This window comes from Myodes glareolus, chromosome 7 (genome assembly GCF_982192425.1).
Source record: "Myodes glareolus chromosome 7, mMyoGla1.1, whole genome shotgun sequence".
NCBI lineage: Eukaryota > Metazoa > Chordata > Mammalia > Rodentia > Cricetidae > Myodes > Myodes glareolus.
Window position 1 is genome coordinate 45,100,741 of NC_142032.1, and position 15,664 is coordinate 45,116,404.

Below are 15,664 nucleotides of genomic sequence, written 5' to 3' on the forward strand. Positions count from 1 at the left end.
CTCAGCAGTAAACATTCACGTTTGCAACTGTGAGCTTATTTTATACCATGGAGGTTTGTGCCAGGCTCCTTCAAAAGGGCTGCGGGGGGAGGGGGTTTGCACAACTGCCTATAAGGTCCCTGTTATCCTCTCCTCGGTCCTTAGTGCCTAACTTGCGCTTGAGGCCTCAGCACAGAGGTGTTTCCAGCCTGCCTAGAGTCACAGTATACTAACCACAGGTTTCAAATCCTCTTAGATTGAGGCCCTTTTCCAGTCCAACTAAATCAGCACCATGTGGTGCCAGGCCACAGCATCAGCTATGACATGCAGCTCCCTCAGGCTCCAGGTCTCAGGGAACTCCAGCCTATGTCTGAATCCCTGACAAGGAAACAAAACAGGAGTTTCTGCGTCACATCCAGAATTTCAAGTCTGTCTATGCGTGCTGAAGACTTTGTATGCCTAGCAGTCTCCCAAGGTTTGCAAAGGCGTCAGCCCCAGGTTCCACACTTTAAGAATGGAGCTTGCTGTCCAGAATGCCTTCCTGACATATTTATCCACAGACTGAGCTGCTGCCCTCTCTGTTTTCTATTAGCAACTTAGGTTTTCTGCTGTGCTATAAATTGCCTGACTGCACGTCTATAGCCTCTTCTAAGCTGTGAGCTCTACGAAGACGAAAACCTCACCTACCTCATTCGTAGCTAACAGGACATGAGTTCTGTATCTATAGTTTCTCAGCTTAAACATATGTTAATGGATAAACGTATATCTGGAAAGAGCGTTGAGCGTGTGTGTGCTGTCTTTCGGATACTGTATCTCTGTCATTTTCCCACTCCTTGTATGTGCTTACGCACTTCCTAATCAAATCATTTTTCACTGAAAAAAAGGAGAGAGAGAGAAAAGAAATCAGCAGAGTCTTGCAATCCAATTAGCGGAAGTGATGGGACTCGGAAGCTCAGGGGCGTATTCAGGTGATGAGCCCTGAGGAAGCTGCAGATCCTATCTGCTTTCTTTGCTGACTTAAGGAACTTAAAACCATACGGATAAAGTCATGCAGACAATTCCACTAACACCACAGAGAGCAATCCAGAGGCCTCCTTTTGCCTCTGGCTTCACTGGAGAATTTAGTGAATGTCACATAATACCGTTTTATGCCGCTGACCTTCTTCTTTTCCCTCTTCTCTCTTCATCCCCCTGCCCCTGCCTTTCATTTTCTTTGTAGACAGGAGTTTGCACTCTTTCTGTCTCAGCCTTCTGAGTATTTCAGATTACAAGCCAGTATAACCAGTGTTGTGGGGTAGCTACCAGAGAAGATTATGTGGACACAGGTTTAAGTCTTTATTAACCCGTCAGTGACTACACAGGGTGTTCTGGATCCCGGTGTAGCCCCAAGCCTTTCTTAGGGTGCACTTTCAAGCATAAAAACATTATGCTGGGTTGACATGCTATAATTAACAGAAGAGAGAGCCAGGAGCAGAACTGCACTTCCTTCACGTCTCCCTTCAGCATACAGAAGCCTTGGCTATGCTTGGGCTAATATATCCAACTCCAGGTGCACACGGCGGACATGTCAATAAGCTCACAGGGTAGTCGCTGCAGTTCAAGCCTAAGCAAAGCCGCTGGGAAGCAGATCAGCTTTGGTGCTAGCTTATATGCCATACAGTATGGCAATGATAGTCTCTGCCCTTACCCTTCATCTGCAGTATGCTAAATAAGACTGGCATTTCTTTGACATTGCTCGTATGAGAAGACGGATCCATATTCTCTCTCCTTGAATCTAGACCAGTTTCATGACTTCACAAACAATCAAATATGTCATGGAACCTTATCCATTTCTAAGACTGGCAGCTTCTCCTTTTACTTACCTCTCGGAATACATACTCTTGGAACCTGCCCCATGCTGTGAGGAAGCTAAAGCCACCTTAAGGCAAGTCCCAGACACGGAGGAGCAGGGGCTGCAGTGAGCAGGCCGCATGGTAACTATATGTGGGGCGTTGTCTTAACTTCTCCAGCCCCAAGCATTCCGATGTGGAACAGAAGTAAAAGGTGCCTGCTGGGCTCTGCCTGAAACCTTGGCCACTTACACAATAAGCAATTTTGCGCAAACTTTTTTTTCAGTGCTTCAGTCCCTCCATTTATAAGGCTCACCGTGCAGCCCACATGCAATCACATGAGCAAGCTGCCCCACTCCTGTCAATCATGCTATTATCACCCAAGGCTCCATTAAGAACAGGAGGAACAATGGGGTGACTTCCATGCATCAAGGGGGAGTCTCTAGTGCACTGTGCATGCACTGAAATGGAATGTCCCCAAGGGGGTCCATGTCTAACCCTCCCACCTCCACCACCCACCACCTCCTACGAATTTGCTCCTTTGATGTCTGGATTTACACAGTGAGAAGTGTGTTTCCAGAGAGGCACCACAGGTGTTTCTCAACAGCACAGCTGCCTGGTGACATTTAAGTTTCTCAGGACCTGTGTCCTTTACCTTCTCAGTTACTCCTCCACATCCCCCCCCACTCCCCCCCACAGGGGTACCGGATCTTTCTTCACAGGCTCTCATAAGAACACTCTACCTACATCCACCTCCAAGTATTCTTACTGTTATTGGTGCCACTATAAGGGCAGCTGGGCTTCCTTTCCTGGCCAGCTCCTCATTACCAAAAAGGAGGGAAGTGTGGCTATCTCCTCGGTTAGAAGCAGCAACTGGCATATGCTGTCCCTTTTAAAGGGAAACTCAAGTAGCATGGCAGATGCTGAGTCACTGCTTGTGAACTTCTCCTGCCTTCTTCATAACTGCCTTCCCCTCCCCCACCCTGCTCTAGTAGGTGTAGTCTCTTGGTACTGATGTGTTAGCTGCTTCTAACTCATTGCTGTGATACAGAGGATCTGCATCTCCTCGGTGAGAAAGAACTGGAGGCTTCTTTGAGGATGGGAGACAGAGTGTGGACAAAGGCATCTTAGTCTCTACCCTTTGTTCAGCTTCTCACCGTCTGGGAAACGCCTGCCTTTCACCCTTTGAATGGTCAGATGTGACACATTTTGACAAGTCATAGTGAAAGGAATTAATTTTTTAATGTGCTTTGGCAAAGCTATTAAATTTTTACAAGATGGGCTTTGTAAGACTTGATTTTAGAAGGAGAAATGCAAACAGCTGTTCCATTCCCCCTGTTGGAAAGCAGAAAGGGGCCTTACTGGACTTGTCAGTGGGTGGCAGGGCCTAGCTCATTTGGGAGAGTATCCTGAGAGTCAAATGTCCAGGCTTTGAACAGGGCACACAGCACTTGCGTCATTTCTGGGAAGCACAGGCATCTTGTGGAGCAATGAATTTAATTTGAAAGGACAGTAGAGAGGGCAAGCGCTCTGAGTCATCGGGACAATGCACAGTGGCTGCCACTTGAAGATCTGCCTGTGGCTGTTGAAAAATGAAGCTTGGGGCTGCAAAGTCCCCCTTTCCTCAACCCGACCGAAGCCAGAGGGCTCACATTTTCCATACGCTCTTCCTGCAGAAAGGTAGCTCAGTTCCCTTCAAAACAATACTGCCTTCTCATGAAAACCATGTGCTGCGGTTTAGCAGGGCTGAGTGTGTCCTGGAAGCTGCCTGTGTGGGAAGCTTGGAGGCTGGTACACAGTAGGGGAGGCCTTGTGGGAGGTCGTCAGATGTCTTGCTCATCACCTTCATAGGGACAGGCAGGTGAGTTTGTTCCCTTTAGAATAGGGTGATTAGGAAATAGCAAGGCTGACCCCATCCAAGCTTTTGGCTTCCTCACCAAGTGAGTCTGTCCATATATAATCCCACCATGTTGACTCTACCTCATTAGACCCCAGAAAACACCAACGCTAGGCCTTTAGATGTCCAAAACTGTGAGTCAGAACAAAAACAACACACACACACACACACACACACACACACTTACCAAGTATCCAGGCTGTAATATTTTGTGATAACAGTTCAAAACAGACTAACATTTGGTGTGAGCTTTCTCTCCTGGCACTATTGTACAATTCCATTAGGCAAGGGGCTTAGAATGCTAATAATTTTCAAGGTCTGAGATTCTACTAAAATGATCTTTGATCTCTGAGCTAACCTTAAAAGATGAAGAACAGTGATCACTAACACTAACTCTGTATCAGAAATGAAAAAACTGAGATCCAAAGATGTGCCAAATAGGAAAAAAAAAAAGTAAACAGAACAAAATAATTCAAGCAGCAAGTAGACAAACAAACCAGAATTCCAACTCAGGCATCAGGGCCCAGAGTCCAGCGGCCCAAACTGAAGCGTACCAGTACCCTTTCACTGGCGTACACAACCCAGTGGCCCATCTAACAAAGGAAATCTGGAGACTGGGAAGAAATCAGAACACACCCCACTGCTTATTAAGTGTACTTCATACTCAAAAATAAGCTGGCCACACCCTCACCTACGGAGTCCTGCTTGAACACAGACCTTACAACTCTACTCAAAGATGTGCCAGAGAAATCACCAGAAGGAAAGAGCTGCAGGCACATGGTGGCTTCTCTCCTACAGTGTCCTTTGCCCCATCCCCAGCATCCTTCCAACATCCTCTGCTGAGGCAGAAGAGACCACGCAGTGATGGCCAGAAGCTGCTTTAGTCCCTTAGATACTGACTTTTCTGTCTCCACACCTCTCTGTCCTGGCAAAAAAGAAAGACTTGAGGGGATGTTCTCAATCTCAAAATCCGCTGTTACAAAACTGAATCACTTTAGATCCATAAGGAATAAGAACAAACATGAGGAGAAACTAAGTCCACTTTCCAGTGAAATATCTTTATGGACATTTGCTCTATGTTTGAAAGTCTCTGCCCTAAGCAAACAAAAGCAGACCAAGCCTACTGTGGAGCCTCAGTTTGAAGCTCAGTGGATTAAGAGATGCAAACTGGCCAGTTTGGGAAGAGGAAAGTTAGCAAGCTGGGTCTGACAACAGTCTTTGCTTCCTTGTGCTTTAAATGCTGATGTCCTCAGAGGAGTTATCTATTCATGGCAGGAAGCCTAAAATTAAAAACAAAAAAGGTTCGGGTTGGAGGCTGTTACACCACTGTCATCTAAGGCGTTCTTAATCTTACCTGTGATGGGAAGAAAAGAGAGAACCCAGAATTTAATGTGCTTCCAATAACATCAGATGGGAAGTAGCAAGATAAGAGTATTTTTAAATACTGTTTTACTTTTATTTATGTGGTGCACACCCATGCTCATACAAAACCCACATACACACATATGTGCACACATGTACATCCAGAGTGGCTCCTCAAAGTGGCCCCGACAGAGGCCTCCCATCCCTCAGAGCTGGAGTTATGGGCTGCTATGAACTGCCCAGTTTGAGTGCTGAGAACTGAACTCTGGTCCTCTGCAAGAGCAAAGAGTGGCAACTGTTCCTAACCACTGAGCCATTTCTCCAGGTCTGAGACGTGGACTTTTTTTTTTCCAAGTCCCACAAACTGTTGACTTAAATGAAGGCAAAAAGTTGATTTGCTCAATATCTCCCTCTCTCAGACCGCTGCACCATAAAACCTGATGCAGTTCTAGAAGGAAGGGAGGAAACACACGAAGTCAGTTCACCCGAGCCAGTCTCCTGCCGCCACACTCGGCTGTGGAGCCAGGCGTTCCGGCAGTGCATCGCCTCCCAGTTACCCAGCCGATGCCCCTGCCCAGTGCTTTCCCTTTGGAGTGGTATAAGCCACCCTGACCTCTCCAGCTAAATTAAGGGGGTCTGGGAAATGGTCTCCTCAAGGACGCATTCACCTTAGTCTTGCATTGAAATTACCTCAGAAATTTAGGATAGAAACACGGTTTGCTTTTTCTAACTTCAGAGATGCTTCTCTCATCCCACTCTTACCACCTTTGGATGAAAATAGAAAAACAAATCAACAATAAACAACAACAAAGCTTTTAAAATCAGATTTGAAGCAACGAGTCAGCACCTGAACGCAGGCAGTCCGTGGTCACTTCCAAACCACGGTGAGAGAGCACTGTGGTCGTTAGCCTGATTAACAAGGAATCCACACAGCTCCCACTCCACAGCAGCTACTTGAAAACATTGGCCCGAGCAAACCAGAAAGAATCGGGAGGCTTTGAAAAAGGTGCGTGAGTTACAGAGCGCACTGTGCTGTCCACCCAACGCCTGTTCAGCCCATGCCGCTTCTGGTCCCGCTCCATAGCTCTGCCCTGTTCCCGAGGACGGGCATCTGTCTCACCTTGCTGTATCCTCCCACTACATCCGGCAATGCGACCTTTTCAGATAATGACTTCCTCAGATAATGATACTAATAAATGTTTTTCAATTCCTCCCAAGCTGAAACCTCTCAGAGGAGAAGTGCACAAACCAGATAAACACCAAGGTGGGGTGGGGGGAGGACATGGATACAGGCGTTTTGAACTGCTTAGTTAGGGTTTTATCAAAGTGATAGCTTTTAATTATATTCAAAGACAGTATCTTCCAGAATGCTGGATCAAGCTAACTTTAGACCTGAAAACATGGCGGACGGAGAAAGACAGAAAGGAAGAGAAAAACAATTAATCACCTACTCAAACAATTCGAACCTACCTCCATTTCTTTCTGTTTCTACTAGTTAATGAACCTCTCTGTTTTGAGGCTTCCAATTCAGAAGAAACGATAAAAATATACATTTTAAACATATTTGGTATCTTTGATTTTTAAATTATGTGTGTGCATCTGTATGAGGGTAAATTGCATGTCATTGCAGCTGTCCACGGAGGCCAGAGGGTACCCTGGAGCCTGTGTTAAGGCAGTTGTGAGCCATCTGGCATGGGTGCTAAACACAAGTCCTCTGTAAGAGCAGCACGTACTCTTAACCGCTAAGTCACCTCTCCAGCTCAAGAAAAGATTTTAAAAATAATCTAAAAAATGTACATCTGCTAATTACCATTGCAATTGCTCAAGTATTTGTGCATGCAAATATGACTATTTGAAACCAAATAATTAAAGCTGGACAGACAGTGAACTTTGTTTGTAACAGAGGAGGACTGGGGTAGAGAGAAACCTTGGTACTTACTCTGTGTGATGACCTAGTAAAGGCTGAGAAACCCTTGGGCTCAGGAACAAGACAGACCTAAATGTAGGAACAACACATAGAGAAAGTGTGAAAGAATCCAGGAATTTCTGGTCTTCACAAACACATTCATGGCAAATCCCTGCAATGGTCTCATTCCACCGCATGTTCCAGTCATGGGAGACACAAATAGACAGGTGAGCCATAGAGATTTCATGTACAGGAGACAAACTGGACTCAGAATGGGTCACTCCCAAATAGGAGCCCCTGGAAACCACATAAAGAATGAAAGCAGGAAAGTCTCTCTGGCCTTCTCTTATTTTCCAAGGGAAAGCAAATCAGCACACAAAAAACACGTAGCTCAGCATGCATCCCACACAGCCCTCTATGAATGCTAGCTCCTACTCATGCTTCTTCTGAGGAGTCTTGTTTCTGTTGACATGGCATTTGATGCCTCTCCAGCTGCACCTGAACTGGCTCATGGAGCCACTGGGCTTCAGGCCTCACATATTGAATCCAGTCCTTGTCCTTCTGCATATCCACGTGGACACTTGCTTTCCCAAGGAGAAACTGAGGCTTGTTGAGGTTTGAGGGGGCAGACTCCTGTGTTCCCGTCAGGCAGGAGGCCATCATTCTTCCTCCAGGAAATTTCCTCAGAGTAGTTCCTTGCCAATCCTTGCAGGAAAGGGAGGAAACATGATAGACTGCGAACCACCATCGCAAGTCCATTGATTATACAGTAGGGCTGTGGTGGAGGAGGCCCTCAGGTTCCTTGCATAACCCAGAGCTGAATTCGCTTATTAAGCAGTGTGCCTTCTTCACAATCCTTTTTTCAGAGAAAGAATAGTATCCTGTAGCCAGATTACACAGTGGGCCAAGCAATCACCCCACCAAAACACTGGCAACAGGTGTGCTTAGTAAAGCATTTCTCCAAGGTCAAGGAGAGCCTCCTGGGAACTTAAATGGATGATCATGGAGTCTCTCATCTCTCAGTGTCCCCAGACTTAATGGTCCTTGTGCATCAACAACATGCGCCAAAACAATTATTTAAAAGGATTTTCTAAATCACAGTTCTCCAAAGTGTAAGCATCTCGGGAATTACCACGTAAAGGTGCCAAGTCTCTGTAAAATTCAGTTGTCCTTAATGGACTACACTGACCCAGGAGTACCAAACATGCCAGTCAAAGTAGAACTTGTTTTCAACATCTAAATAAGTTTTAAAAATGGGGGGAAAACCCAAAGCTAGAACAGACATTACAAGTTATCATTATTAGAGCACCCACATTACAACTAGCAAGGGCTTCTATTTTAACCACAAGTATTAGTTGGCTTGAAGGGCAGGCGTGCTCTCAAGACTATAGTAGCCAGGGTTCAAGAAAGAAGTCTACAATGAAGTAAAACTGAGCTTAAGGCTTTTTTATCTGAGGGATAAAGACTCGCATCTACAGCCCAAGGGTCATTCTCGTTTATTCATCTTTAGTTCTAACTCACTTGTCCTAATTGTCTATAATTCTCCAGCTCTCATTCCTTAATTTCAATTCTGTAGTTCTAAATCTTAGGTTCCAATGATATGTTTCAAATCTCTCTTGCTTCTTTGTTTAAATGACTTAAATACATTTTTTTACAGGAGGTTTAAGGAAATAAAAAGTTACAAGATTCACATCTCACTGGTCACATCACAATCCTTGGGTTAGCGATAAGGACAGAGCCATGTACCACGGCAACACAAAGTTTCAAGGTTTCTGGTGTAAGACTGTGACCAGAGACCAGGGACACAGGACCCCTTGAGACAAGCTGTAAGACATAGTTCTTTTATCAGATAGACTTGGAAAGCGAGGAATTGGCATGAATTTTTTAGGTTTCTTTGTGTTAATAACCTTAGTTAGACACTGACGACTCTGACCTTATACATATCTGTAAAGTTTTTAACTTAAGATCTATTTACAGAAACATTCAGTCTAGTTTGAACTTGCTCCGAGGTGAAAATGAGCTAACTGTGTAGTTTGAGTGAAAGGAACAAAGCAGGCTTTTAAGTGTCTTACAGTCTTCATGGGACAATAGATCAGTTATGAAGTATAGCCTCGTATATTTTCTACATATTAAAATCATACAGCTTAATGAGAAGTCATTTTCCTGACCATCTATGAGTATATGTGCCCATAAGATTGAGTGGAAATCGTGAGATTACTCATACATGTCATATAAAATTGCACACTACAGTGCAAGCATTGGGGAGACATCATAACTGCTTTATCAAATGTGAAATTACAGACAGGAGCAACAGCTTCCAGAGTCGGTGGTCCTGTAGACCCTGCCTAGACAGGATTCTCCTCCATCAGAGAATCATTCTTCTGGTGGGTTGACTTCTGAACACTATCACCTTCTATATAATTCCACAGCCCTTGACACACCAGTGTGTATTTTTAAGTACAAACTAAAGAACCCTTTTTAAAAGTACTGAGTGACTTTATGTACTAATGATGTGTTCATTGGTGTTTAGTGATCAGTTCTTGGGACAACAGGGAAGCTCTGATTGTAGCATTTGCTGATTTTCAGGGGCTAGCTACCTCATTCTCTTGCACAAGCTTTAGTTGTCTCCTCTAGAGAGGAAGACTGTACATGTGTATACTAGGAGGAGACTTGCTTCAATGTATAAGGCCAGAAGTCCAATGGTTCAAAAAGCCAATTCACCTGCACAGTGTCCTGTTAAGAAAGAGCATGATACCAATGAACACAATGTGTAAAGGAAGTACAGGCAACTCTCCTCATGAGTGGCTGTAAGTCACTGTCAGCAAGCCACTCATCCTGCTGAACACACATGAAATGGCTTTGGAAGGTGATGCCATGTGTCTCTAAGGCTTATCCCAGAAATACCATATCAGAAATAGTCTAAAAATTGTAGAAGGGTACATGCATAAAAATGTTGTCACAGGTGGTTTATAACATCAAAAAAATTTTAAAGCTATTCTTCATGGATGCAGTGGCAGGGGATCCATTTTGTTCACAATTTCTGCCCCACCCCCAACACTGTGGGGATCTCTGAACATTCTAAGTTCTCATTTCCTCAGAATCCTGCATACTTGGAAGCACACAGCCTGTGTTCAAACTTCATCCACTTAGCAATGTAAATTTAAGGTTCTTCCTCATAATTTTGTTTTGGGTTTGGTTTATAACAGCCTCATGGTCTAGTCCAAACTGACCTTAAACTTACAAACACCCAGCCTCAGGCTCCTGGATGTGGATTACAGTTGTGAGTCACCAGCTCTATTTCTTCCCTTAAGGACTTAATAATTCATTCCTTTTTAACACCAAGAGATAAGACAGTATTCTAACCTTTTTACTTCCTTTCTCACTTATAACAGGAACCTATGTTTAATGCAGAATATATGCTTTTTTTCTAGCACATAGCAGCTAGTCACTGAATATTTCCTTTTTTACTAGTTGGGATGTGGTAGCTGAATAATGTCTTCCATTCCACCAACGATATCAATGCCATAATCCTTACAAGTGTATTATATTGTGCAGAAGAGATTTTGCAAAGAGATGAAGTTAAGGATCTGGAGACAGGCAGTTGTCCTTGGGTATCTACTTAGCCCCCTGTTGTTGTGGGAGGCTGCTTGTTCTTAACTGGCTTGACAGAATCAAAATAATCACACAGAAACTACACTATTTGCAATACTGTTTGGCCAATATCTTAAGTATATTTCTAGCTAGCTCTTACATCTTAAGTTAACCCATTTATATTAGTCTGTGTATCACCACGTGGCTGTGGCTTACAAGCAAGGTTCTGCCATTTGTTTCCTCCTGTGACAGCTACATGGTGTCTCACTGACTCCGCCTACTTTCTCACAGCATTCAGTTTAGTTTTCCCTACCTAGCTCCATTCTGCCCTACTGCAGGCCAAGGCAGCTTCTTTATTCATTAATCAATAAAAGCAACACATATGCAGAGGGACTTCCCACACCACCCTATAAACTGGAGTCTTTATAGGAAGAGGATATGAAGGTCAAAGTCAGACAGAACTATGTGATAAGAGAATCTGAAAGCAGAATGATGTGGTCAAAGAAATGTGGAAAGACTCTAAAAGCAGGGAAAGGTATTTGATGGAAGGTTTCTTCTCCAGAGCCCCTAGAAGGAATGCACCTCTGACACAGATTTTAGCCTTGTAAGACTCGGTGACCTCAGCTCTAACCTCAAGAATGAAAAGAAAATTTATTATGTTTTCAACCACAACAGCAGCAAGAAGCAGACACAGATGACGGAGCTCTATGTACCCTTTCATTTTCTTCCTGCAAGTCTCCCTTAAGCCTAGAAATCTAAAAGTGACATTTCCCAGAATCTATAACAGCAGGGATCTAGCCATCAATATAATCCCATTTAGATGCATCTGTGCATATTTTAGAGAGCAGGGGGAATCAGAGATGAATTGACCAATTGACCATATTTCACTAGGAAAACGTTTGTGGGACAAATTCTGGTGGCAAATCATGGGAATCAGGAAGCGGTTGATGGGGAGGCAGTATAAATACCCAAATCCCAGCAGCTTTCTGACTTTTCACCTTCCTGAAAGAGGTAGCTGTTCTCCCAATTGGTAAGCTCCACCATGTCCTGGGGGTCTCCTAAGGGCTCAGCCTAGATGTGCCCTGCCCGCATCCCCAGTTACCTATGCAGTTAACTCTGTGTCCTCAACTTTCTGCTTAAAATAACTACGGCTGTCTCTCTTTGCCACATCAAAACCTAGCATTCTGAAGTCTTACTCCATCCCTGGGGAGGTGGAAGGTCCCTATTGATGGATATGACCTTGATGTTCTCACGAACCAGTAACTCTGACACCCCCAGTGCAGCCTCAGGATCACACAACTCTCCTTGCCACTGCTGTGTTACATATTTTATTTGCTTTTCTTTAGCCAGATCTTCTTGAGTTTGTGTTTTCCTCTTATGGTCCACCAACATGGTAGCAATTTTCATGGGTCCACATAATAGGGATTTCTGTCAAAAACTTAAACAGGGAGCTAGGGAGATGGCTCAATCAGTAAAAATGCTTACTGCTCAACAATGAGGACCTGTGTTCAGGTCCCCAGCACCCACACTGAAACTCAGGAATGGTGGTAAATGCTTATAATCCTTGCTCTGGGGAGGTGGATGTAAGAGTGTACCTGGAGCTCACTGGCTAGCTGATTTAGCCAAGTGAGTGAACTCTGGGTTTAAGGAGAGACCCTGCCTCAAAAAAGTTAAGACATAGAGCATCAGAGAAGACAAGCACCATCACCTCTGGCCTCCACACACAGATATACTGGCAATGCATGCATATACCACACATAAAACATGTACACATGCACATACCATGCAAACACACAAAAATATTTAGAGATACTGTGTAAGGTAATGTCCCTTAATCTTGTAAAAAGAATTTTGAAAACCACAATGAAGGGAAAATATGTGATTGGCAGGCTCCAAGAACAAAGGACATTTATTATTCCTCTCCCTTTGAAAGTTCAGCAAAGCTTGCGAACTCTACTTACATTGATTTGAACCCACAATTCTGAAAGATGGTCTTTCGCATATGACTCTTCATTCATGTGAATGACTGTAAAAAACAATATATACCATGTCTTTAGAAGCTTTCAGATTTCCCAGAAATCATTTGGAATTTTAAAACTTTAATCTACATGTTTTATACTTTTGAAAGCACACACAGAGTAATAAGTTGTAGGGGAATCAAGGTCAGTGGAATTAAAAGGTTTAGTTAAATACACAGGTGAGTAAGGTTTAGTGAAACAATCTGTCTTTCTGTAGCTCTATCCTGCTCTGGACATTTTGACTTGTTCTTTAGTCTCTCGTTTTCTAAAGAGCATAGACAGAAATTGACGTTATTTTCCTAAACAGAGCCATGTATTTAGTGTTTTGGGTTCTAAGCACATTTGATCTCTGTTGCTGCTATTCAGTTCTGTCCTTGTTGTTACAGACATGGTTGAGACACAAAGATGAGCAGGGCTGTGGTTCAACAGAACGGTATTTGTGAGCCCTGAGATTTGGATTTTGTACTCTTCTCCCAAATGCACTAAATTCTACTGTTCTGTTGACATTGTATCAACCATTTAAAAATGGGCATGCAATAGTTCTGGTCCACCATCTTGTCCAAATTCTCAGTGTGATGAAGATGTGGTTGTGCAGCCAGAATGGAAATCTTGCCTTCTGAATTCTGGTGTTTCCCAGTAGAGGAGCAGTGAATTTTCTTTGTCTTTTCTTCCAGGGCACACACAGGACTTCCTCCTCTCACACACAGACACCCTCTCTGATTTCTAAACACCACAGAAGCTTTCTCTGATATATCAGATTACTTCCTGCCTAAAGGAGCAGGGCAGCCAGAGACCTTGGGGATGCAGACTCCCCTCCCTCCTTCCTCCGAGCTCCTCCTCTTAGACTTTCTCTCCTTCTTCAGAACAGTGTTATTCTTCCATGTCTCCAGAAAAGAGATGCGAGGTCACTGGCTGTCACCTCACCAGTTACACAGAATTGAGATACTGAACACACAAACCCCAAAGAGGCCTTTCTGGCTGCTGGGTAAAGGGGCTTCAGAGTGCCCCGACATAGTGTAAGCTGCACCGACTGCAATGTGCTATGACAACAGTGGAGGGTGAGGAGAAGGCAGTAAGACAAGGGGCTTATTGCCCTGTGTTGCCCAAGCCTCCCCACTCACAGTGATGGAGCGATCTGCTTCATCGGGCAGATGGTCCCTGGTGCTGATGGGGCAGGTGTCACTACCAATGGCTCAGTCTTTCTTCGACAAAGGCTTACACCGTCTCCACCACAGCTTTGTGGCAGTCCTAGCAGAGCCAGCATTTAGCATCTGAATCAAAAGTCCAGTTTTTTTTCAGTACCTTAAAGAAAGCTGGAATCAATTTGAAGAGCATAGAGAATTTTCTCACAATCAATGAATCTCAAGAAAGTGAAAAACGGAGAGATTCGACTAGAGGCCAGAGACTAAAGAGCATCCTGAAGACAGATGGCTGTTGTCATCTTTTTAAATGTTATAAAGATTAATAAGGCAATATAACATAATCACAAGAGGAATGAGTCACAGCCTTATGATGTCACCGGGATCCATCTTTATCTGACCACTTTGCTAATTGAAAAATTTTATAATCCTAACATGGTTTCTATTTCTAACCTACAGACGTTAGCTTTTAAGCTTTACAGAAATCTTAGTAACATTTCCAAACAAACACAAATACCAGGCTCCATAAGAATGAAGACTGGGAGAATTATGGACTCGCTAGCCGCATTTCCAGTCCTATGCTCTTTGTCTATATTGCCTCCACATTCTTGGCACAAAAATAACCGACTGAGGTCTGCCAGTTTCCAGTGCCTGACTTTCTTCTGTTATGAATCCTGTCTCATTATTACAGATAATGAAACAGTTACCAGAAGCCTCTCATTCATGTTTCTGCTTTGATGGTGGTGTTCACACGCAGAAAGATTTTTCAACCAAGAATTCTTTCTGTAAATTGAACAGTTTGGCCATCAGTGATCATTAATGTCATATCTAAGAAACAATTCTAGTGGGTATTATTTATCAAAGGGAGCCAAAATGGCATTATGGTCCTAGTGGGTATTATTTATCAAAGGGAGCCAAAATGTGCCATTATGGTCCTAATTACAATATTTACTCAGATGGTCATATTTATCCACAACAGAAAATAATGCCAGGCAGCTGCTAAAACCTCCACAAAAGGCATCTGAGGCAACAAGGCCCAGTTCTATGGAATGTGACCGTCTTAATTAGGGTTTCTATTGCTATGATAAAACACCATGACCAAAAGCAACTTGAGAGGGAAAGGGTTTAGCCCACTTTCCTGTTTCCAGTCAAGACTTCAAACACGACAGGAATCTGAAGATGTGCTGATCCAGAGGCCATGGAAGAATGTTGCTCACTGACTTGCTCTCTCCTGGCTTGCTCAGCCTGCTTTCTTAGAGCACCTAGAACCACCAGCTCAGCGTTGGCACTGCCGACAGTGAGTTGGTCTTGTGAAAATCAACACAGGCTTGCCTGCAGGCCAATCTGGTGGAGGTATTTTCTCAATTAAAGTTCCTTCTTTCAAAATGATTCTATCTTGCTTTTAGTTATCATGAAACTAGACAGTATAATGCCCATGAAGAGAAATACCACTTAACACTTATAGAGTACTTTGTGGTAGAGGTAACAAGCATGCCAATTGAGGTACAGCCTTTTCATCCACATGCAGCAGATGCTGGTCAGCAGGGAAGCATCCTCTACCCTTCCCAAGGTACAGAGACGTCATGAATTACTAGTCCCTCTCTTTTTTTTTTAAGATTTTTTTTGAAAGTAATTTTATTAAATTATAAAAAGTTTCCATTTATGCCCCTCCTCCCAACACCCTCCCACTCCCCCCCTCCCTCTCCTCCTCCCTCTTTGTCCCTAAGGGCAGTCAGGGTCTCCTGCCCTGTGGGAAGTCCAAGTTCCTCCCCCCTCCCTCCAGGTCCAGGAAGGTGAGCATCCAAACAGACTGGATCCCAAAAATCCAGTATATGCAGAGGAAACCAGTCCCAGTGTCCTTGTCAATGGCTTCTCAGAAAGACTGCAGGTCAGCCACATTCAGAGAATCCGGTCACATTCAGAGAATCTGGTTGGATCACATG

General features: G+C 43.8%; 1 long non-coding RNA gene across 3 annotated transcripts in view; it reads right to left on the reverse strand.

Annotated features, from left to right (window-relative positions):
* Positions 1-3,100: 3,100 nt before the first annotated feature.
* Positions 3,101-15,664, reverse strand: part of LOC148121363 (uncharacterized) — a 38,350-nt gene continuing 25,786 nt past the window's right edge. For 2 of the 3 annotated variants that reach the window (XR_015738258.1, XR_015738257.1), the window contains 4 exons: positions 12,526-12,590; positions 7,007-7,063; positions 5,758-5,832; positions 3,101-4,985 (listed from right to left, as the gene is read on the reverse strand). This is a non-coding gene — a long non-coding RNA (uncharacterized LOC148121363). The remainder of the gene's footprint in view (positions 4,986-5,757; positions 5,833-7,006; positions 7,064-12,525; positions 12,591-15,664) is intronic. The other variant, XR_015738259.1, reaches the window with a different exon arrangement.